We start from the raw sequence: 7,907 nt of genomic DNA, 5'->3' as shown, positions 1-7,907 counted from the left end.
GGAATGATGCTAAAGCTGAAACTCCAGTACTTTGGCCACCTCATGCGAAGAATTGACTCATTGGAAAAGACTCTGATGCTGGGAGGAATTGGGGGCAGGAGGAGAAGGGGACAACAGAGGATGAGATGGCTGGATGGCATCACTGACTCGATGGACATGAGTCTGAGTGAACTCCAGGAGTTGGTGATGGACAGGGAGGCCTGGCGTGCTGTGATTCATGGGGTCGTGAAGAGTTGGACACGACTGAGTGACTGAAATGAACTGAACTGAAATAAGTTTTCATGTTACTCTTTCCATACATCTTACCCTTTCCTCCCCTCTTCCCATGTACATAAATCTATTTTCTATGTCTGTTTCTCCAATGCTGCCCTGTAAATAAAATAGATTCTTCAGTATCATTTTTCTAGATTCCATATATATGTGTTAGAATATGATATTTATCTTTCTCTTTCTGACTTACTTCACTCTGTACAATAGGTTCTAGGTTCATCCACCTTATTATAACTTAGTCAAAGGCATTCCTTTTTATGGCTGAGTAATATTCCATTGTATATATGTACCACAGCTTCTTTATCCATTCATCTGTTGATGGACATCTGGTTGCCTTTTTGACGGGAGGAAAGACAGGTACCTCTTCCTTTGTGATAAGGAGGGAGAAAAAGAAAGTATGAATGTGAATTCAGATAAGTTGGTAGATTAGTAAGAAGCTAAGGAAGGTCTGCATTGACGACTTCAAGCATTTTAAGCTAGTATTGATAGTGTGAGGTGGTCACATGTATCTGACACATACACAGTCATGAAGAAATAATCTACAACAATTACTCATATAGTAGCAAAATTAAATTCCAGACAGCTGCATCTCCAGACTGCATCAATGTCCCAAGACGTGTGTGCAGTTTTAACCATATTGATTTTAATATTTTTTTCTCACATAAAAAACAAGAAAGCAGTGCTATTCTACCAGTGTTCATAATACCTACACAACAGCAAGGGTAACTCTTTTGCTTAGAAGTAGGAATTACCTTTAGATAGTCATTCAGTAGACATTTGGCTTATAAACTGTGGAATTCAAACTAAAATAAACTAATCTAAACCAAAAATTTCTCTAGTCATCTAGTAGTTTGAGTACTGATAATTGCCCTGCAGACTTTGCATGTGGGATTGCTTCTGTAAAGTAATTGAAAATTTCATTTTCACCTATCAAATGTATTTACTTGCTTGGGGAGCATATGTGAATCTGACATGTTCACATATTAAGTGACAAGTCACCCAAGGTTAATGCTACTTCTTGGAAGTTTCACATTCAGAAAATAAAACACACATACCTACAAGAACACCCCTCAATTTGTGTAGCTAATTTATCGTCAAGTGGCTCAGATGGTAAAGAATCTGCCTGCCATGCAGGAGACCGGGGTTTGATCGCTGGCTTGGGTAGATCCCCTGGAGGCGGGCATGGCAACCTGCCCTAGTATTCTTGCCTGGAGAATCCTCATGGACAAAGGAGCCTGGAGGGGTACAGTCCATGGGGTCGCCTGGAGGTGTACAGTCCATGGGGTCACCTGGACGGGTACAGTCCATGGGATCACAAAGAGTTGGACATGACTGAGCAACTAAGGACAACACACAACACCTGATAAAAGTCAAATACTCTTTAGAGTATTAATTACAAAAATAACAACTTAACCCAAGTCCCTGCTGGCTCACTAGCTCCCTATGAGGTTATTAGCAAAACTCTTCATGTGACCAAGTCATATCAGAGTCTAGAAATACTTAATGTATTTTTAAAATTTAGTCTATCCTTATTATTTTGACATTGCATGCTGCTCGCTGTTTCTTGGGTCCTTGCTTTCACTTATCCATCTCCAATGTCATCTAAAGAAACCTCACCTGTACTATGACCTGTTGTAGGAATATCACCTTTCATACCAAGGACACTGGGTCTAAGTGCTGTCAAAGCTTCTAATTTTCAGAGTGCTAGAAGAGCCTCAAATCATGTATAAATGGTAGGGATAAGCTTTGTCTCTAAAACAACTTCACTTGTGTCAAAATGCCTACATTGTCTCTTCTTTATCAGTTTTACTGGCTTCCGACCCCAATGCCCAAATCACAGAGGATGAGACTGGAAAGAGATACATAGCTCATCCTTCATCTTCCTCTCCTGTTTTATTGCATTAAATATATTTGCTAAATTGTGAGCTGGAGACAAGTTTATTTATCCTATATAAATAGTTTAGAACTTTGTTCTGGAATGTGAGCTTTGAAATCTTAGTGTTTTGTGCTTATCCTTTGGAGGCCTGACCAAAGCAAAAGCATAAAATACTCAAATTTAGCAACTTCAAACTCCTTTGTCCTCTAAAAAGTGAGTTTATATCCGTATAAATGGAGACAAACAAACAAGATACTGGTGTGTGAATAAGGTCCAGTTTTCTTCGTATATTAATATTCCACTGTGGGTATGAGAATACCTGAACTATCAACATTCAATTGAATATGGCTATGGTAATATTAATATACAAAGCAGTCAGTGTGTGCCATACACTGTGCTAAAAATGATCAAATTTTAATGTTGCAAACAATGCTTTAAGTAGATACTGTTACCACAGACACAGTTTAGAGGGGCTGAGTACCTGGCCCCAGTGGTGCCATACCCTGATTTTGTCAGACCTGGTTGGAGAGTGAAAAAGTAGATGTAACTTCCAGGGGTTTTAGGCAGATAAGTTTCATAGTAGGAACTGGGAATGAGACAGATAATTTGGAAATTAAATTGCTCCACAAAATTTGGGCATGAAATATTTGTATTATTTTTTCTTGAAATCAGTTTGGTTCCACGTCTCATCGCCAGTGTGGTAAGAGAGAGTGTCTTGTATATGTGTTGCCTTGTAATTAAAAGGTCATAAAAGACTGCTAAAAAATGTTATACACTATAGAAAATTGAGGAGACGTTCACAGACCAATGTCCTGTGGAAGGAAGGAGCAAACCCTCACTCCCTCTGACTGCACCGGAGAGTGGGGTTCTTTAAGTGAATCTCCCAGGCCAGTGAAGTGAAGTGAAACTTGTTCAGTCATGTCTGACTCTTTGTGACCCCCATGGAACTATACAGTCCATGGAATTGTCCAGGCCAGAATACTGGAGTGGGTAGCCTTTCCCTTCTCTGGTGGATTTTCCAAACCCAGGGATCGAACCCAGGTTTCGTGCATTCATCTTTACCACCAGGGAAGCTCCCAGGCCAAACACCCAGTAAACATTTTTGGGCATACATGTGGGTCCATTTACCTCTTACTCACTGAAAAGGAGTAAGTGACTCATGTCGACCCCTCTCTCTGTAGATGAGCCATTTTTGACTCCTTCAAATCTTCCATTTCATCTTTCTAGAATGTTCCAAGTCATACCCATTTCAAGCATGAGCTTGTGCAACCAAAACCTACTACTTCCTTCTGCAGACAGAAATCCTTAACCACAGGCATAGGATTTATTCAGAATCTGAAATGGCAATCTTTGTATGACAAGGGCTGCTCTATCCAAACACTTTAAAAAGAAGAATAAGAGTAGCCTTTGTGTGTCCTCTTTTTATTATATTTCACTTAGTCTTTATCTCTTTTGTTCCCCTTAAGACAGTTGTCTGTGTAGGTCTCATGTAGAATGACATGTTCTTTGGATCTTATCTTTCATTGAAACCAGCCATATCCAGAAATAATCATAGATAATTATCAGTCAGTTACACAGTAGAGAGAACTGAAGAAAATCATTTATTAAAAACTATTTTGTAGCTGTGGAAAAACAGATATAGAGAACACACTTATGGACATGGTGGGGGGAAGAGAGGATGAGAGGTATGGACAGAGTAACATGGAAATTTACATTATAATATATAAAACATATCAGTTCAGTTCAGTTCAGTTCAGCTCAGTTGCTCAGTCATGTCCGACTCTGCGACGCCATGGACTGCAGGGCGTCAGGCCTGGCTGTCCATCACCAACTCCTGGAGTTTACGCAGACTCATGTCCATTGAGTTGGTGATGCCATCCAACCATCTCATCCTCTGTCATCACTTTATCCTCCCACTCTCAATCTTTCCCAGCATCAAGATCTTTTCAAATGAGTCAGATCTTTGCATCAGGTGGCCACAGTATTGGAGTTTCAGCTTCAACATCAGTCCTTCCAATGAATATTCAGGGCTCATTTCCTTTAGGATGGACTGGTTGGATCTCCTTGCAGTCCAAGGGACTCTCAAGAGTCTTCTCCAACACCACAGTTCAAAAGCATCAATTCTTCAGTGCTCAGCTTTCTTTATAGTCCAACTCTCACATCCATACATGTCTACTGGAAAAACTATAGCCTTGACTGGACGGACCTTTGTTGGCAAAGTAATGTCTGTTTTTTAATATGCTGTCTAGGTTGGTCATAACTCTTCTTTCAAGGAGCAAGCATCTTTTAATTTCATGGCTGTAGTCACCATCTGCAGTGATTTTCGAGCCCCCCAAAATAGTCTGTCACTGTTTCCATTGTTTCCCCATCTATTTGCCATGAAGTGATGGGACCGGATGCCATGATCTTAGTTTTCTGAATGTTGAGCTTTAAGCCAACTTATTCACTCTCCACTCTCACTTTCATCAAGAGGCTTCTTAGTTCTTCTTCGTTTTCTGCCATAAGGGTGGTCTCATCTGCATATCTGAGGTTATTGCTATTTCTCCTGGCAGTTTTGATTCCAGCTTGTGCTTCATCCAGCCCAGCATTTCTCATGATGTACTCTGCATAAACGTTAAATAAGCAGGGTGACAATATAGCCTTGATGTACTCCTTTTCCTATTTGGCACCCGTCTGTTGTTCCATGTCCAGTTCTAACTGTTCCTTCCTGACCTGCATACAGATATCTCAAGAGGCAGGTCAGGTAGTCTGGTGTTCCCATCTCTTTCAGAATTTTCCTGAGTTTGTTGTGATTCACACAGTCAAAGGCTTTGGCATAGTCAATAAAGCAGAAATAGATGTTTTACTGGAACTCATATGCTTTTTGATGATCCAGCAGATGTTGGCAATTTGATCTCTGGTTCCTCTGCCTTTTCTAAATCCAGCTTGAACATCTGGAAGTTCACGATTCACGTACTGTTGAAGCCTGGTTTGGAGAATTTTGAGCATTACTTTACTAGCACGTGAGATGAGTGCAATTGTGCGGTAGTTTGAGCATTCTTTGGCATTGTTTCTTTTGGATTGAAATGAAAACTGACTTTTTCCAGTCCTGTGGCCACTTCTGAGTTTTCCAAATTTGCTGGAATATTGACTGCAGTATTTTCACAGCATCATCTTTTAGGATTTGAAACAGCTCAGCTGGAATTCCATCACATCCACTAGCTTTGTTCATAGTGATGCTTCCTAAGGCCCACTTGACTTCACATTCCAGGATGTCTGGCTCTTGTTGAGTGATCACTCCATCGTGATTATGTGGGTTGTGAAGATCTTTTTTGTACAGTTCTTCTGTGTATTCTTGCCACCTTGGGCTTTTGTTAGATCTATACCATATCTGTCCTTTATTGAGCCCATTTTTGCATGAAATGTTCCCTTGGTATCTCTAATTTACTTGAAGAGATCTCTAGTCTTTCCTATTCTATTGTTTTCCTCTATTTCTTTGCACTGATCACTGAGAAAGGCTTGCTTATCTCTCCTTGATATTCTTTGGAACTCTGCATTCAAATGGGTATATCTTTCCTTTCCTCCTTTGCTTTTTGCTTCTCTTCTTTTCACAGCTATTTGTAAGGCCTTTTCAGACAGCCATTTTGCTTTTTGGCATTTCTTTTGCTTTGGAATGGTGTTGATCTCTGTCTCTTGTACAGTGTCACAAACCTCCATCCGTAGTTCACCAAGCACTCTATCAGATCTAGTCCATTAAATCTATTTCTCACTTCCACTGTATAATCATAAGGGATTTGATTTAGGTCATACCTGAATGGTCTACTGGTTTTCCCCACTTTCTTCAATTTAAGTCTGAATTTGGCAATAAAGAGTTCATGATCTGAGCCTCAGTTAGCTCCTGGTCTTGTTTTTGCTGACTGTGTAGAGCTTCTCCATCTTTGGCTGCAAAGAATGTAATCAGTCGGATTTAGGTGTTGACCATCTAGTGATGTCCATGTGTAGAGTCTTCTCTTGGGTTGTTGGAAGAGGGTATTTCCTGTGACCAGTGTGTTCTCTTGGAAAAACTGTATTAGCCTTTGTCCTGCTTCATTCTGTACTCCAAGGTCAAATTTACTTGTTACTCCAGGTGTTTCTTGACTTTCTACTTTTACATTCCAGTCCCCTCTAATGAAAAGGACATCTTTTTTGGGTATTAGTTCTAAAAGGTCTTATAAGTCTTCATAGAACCATTCAATTTCAGCTTCTTCAGCATTACTGGTTGGGGCATAGACTTGGATTACCGTGATATTGAATGGTTTGCCTTGGAAATGAACAGTGATCATTCTGTCATTTTTGAGATTGCATCCAAGTACTGCATTTTGGATTCTTTTGTTGACTATGATGGCTACTCCATTTCTTTGAAGGGATTCTTGCCCACAGTAGTAGATAAAATGATCATCTGAGTTAAATTCACCCATTTAAGTCCATTTTAGTTCACTGATTCCTAAAATGTCAATGTTCACTCTTGCCATCTCCTGTTTGACCACTTCCAATTTGCCTTGATCCATGGACCTAACATTTCAGGTTTCTTATGCAATACTGCTCTTTACAGCATCAGACCTTGCTTCCATCACCAGTCACATCCACAACTGGGTGTTGTTTTTGCTTTGGCTCTGTCTCTTCATTCTTTCTGGATTTATTTCTCCACTGACCTCCAGAAGCTTATTGGGCACCTACAAACCTGGGGAGACCATCTTTCAGTGTCCTATTTTTTTGCCTTTTCGTACTGCTCATGGGGTTCTCAAGGCAAGAATGCTGAAGTGGTTTGCCATTCCCTTCTCCAGCAGACCACATTTTGTCAGCACTTTCCACCATGACCTATCCATCTTGGGTGGCCCTACATGGCGTGGCTCATAGTTTCATTGAGTTAGACAAGGCTGTGGTCCATGTGATTAGATTGATTAGTTTTCTGTGATTGTGGTTTTCATTCTGTCTGCCCTCTGATGGAAAAGGATAAGAGGCTTATGGATGCTTCCTTTTAGAAGGGACTGACTGAGGGGGAAACTGGGTCTTGTTCTGATGGATGGGGCCATGCTCAGTAAATCTTTAATCCAATTTTCTGTTGATGAGTGGAGCTGTGTTTCCTCCTTGTTTTTCACCTGGGGCCAAATTATGGTGGAGGTAATGAAGATAATGGTGACCTCCTTCAAAAAATCCCATGAGTGTGCTAATACACTCAGTGCTCCCAACCCTGCAGTAGGCCAGCACCAACCCACACCTCCAGTGGAACCTCCTGGACACTCACAGGCAAGTCTGGGTCAGTCTCTTGTGGAAATATTGCTCCTTTCTCTTGGGTCCTGTGAAATAGATAGCCAATGGTAATCTGCTGTGTGATTCAGGGAACTCAGAGAGGGGCTCTGTACCAACCTAGAAGGGTGGGATAGGGAGGGAGATGAGAGGGAGGTTCAAGAGGGAGGGGACATATGTATACCTATGGCTGATTCATGTTGATGAATGGCAGAAAACAACAAAATTCTGTAAAACAATTATCCTTCAATTAAAAAATACCTGTGGTGGATTCATGTTGATATATGGCAAAACCAATACAATATTGTAAAATTAAAAAATAAAATAAAATAAAATAAAAATGAACTTGGTACAAAAAAAAAACCAAACCTTCCAGCAGTGGTTCTCAACTTTTTCTGCCTATGCTCAGCTGAGGGACTCCACATGCACCTCATAGTAACTGAGGCTGTGATTCTCAAGAGCCTGGAGAACAGGAGGCTTAAAAAGACACCTGTCC

The sequence above is a fragment of the Bison bison genome, unplaced genomic scaffold (genome assembly GCF_000754665.1).
Source record: "Bison bison bison isolate TAMUID 2011002044 unplaced genomic scaffold, Bison_UMD1.0 scf7180017864384, whole genome shotgun sequence".
Classification (NCBI taxonomy): domain Eukaryota; kingdom Metazoa; phylum Chordata; class Mammalia; order Artiodactyla; family Bovidae; genus Bison; species Bison bison.
This window is presented reverse-complemented; position numbering follows the sequence as displayed.